Source organism: Eimeria tenella, genomic scaffold (genome assembly GCF_000499545.2).
Source record: "Eimeria tenella Houghton genomic scaffold, Eth_scaff1958, whole genome shotgun sequence".
In the NCBI taxonomy this organism is placed as follows: domain Eukaryota; phylum Apicomplexa; class Conoidasida; order Eucoccidiorida; family Eimeriidae; genus Eimeria; species Eimeria tenella.
Genome location: NW_013541800.1, coordinates 1 through 218, shown reverse-complemented (window position 1 = coordinate 218; position 218 = coordinate 1).

Here is a 218-nt window from a genome sequence, read left to right as displayed (position 1 = left end):
TAGCTGTGGCTAGCTGTGGGGTGCAGCAGCAAAAGGTTTTGCTGCTGGCTGTTGGTCCATAGCACTGCGCTTGCCTTGGGTCGATTTCGCCAAACCCTTGGCCCTAAACCCTAAACCCTAAACCCTAAAACGGATGATAAAACCCTGCTGTAAAGAAAGAAGGTCGAGACCCATTGGCTTTAGCTAGCTGGCCGTGGCTAGTCAGGGAAAAAACTAAA